The sequence below is a fragment of the Penaeus monodon genome, chromosome 30 (assembly GCF_015228065.2).
Source record: "Penaeus monodon isolate SGIC_2016 chromosome 30, NSTDA_Pmon_1, whole genome shotgun sequence".
Classification (NCBI taxonomy): domain Eukaryota; kingdom Metazoa; phylum Arthropoda; class Malacostraca; order Decapoda; family Penaeidae; genus Penaeus; species Penaeus monodon.
The window spans coordinates 8,223,981-8,224,181 of NC_051415.1; positions in this window are offsets into that span (position 1 = coordinate 8,223,981).

A 201-nucleotide genomic window follows, 5' to 3' on the forward strand; every position below is an offset into this window, starting at 1 on the left:
AATATAAAAGAAGACAAAACTTTAAAAAAGAACAGGTAAAACTCGGACACGAGACGGACAGCCGGAAGACATGCGTGGGAACAGGGAGGATTCGAAGAGTAAAACAGTTTAACAAGTTATTTTCCCACTGGCGCAGCGAACGAACACTTGTTTATAAACACGAAGCACCTGCTCGAGTCCCACCGGTTTCCTCCTGCTGGT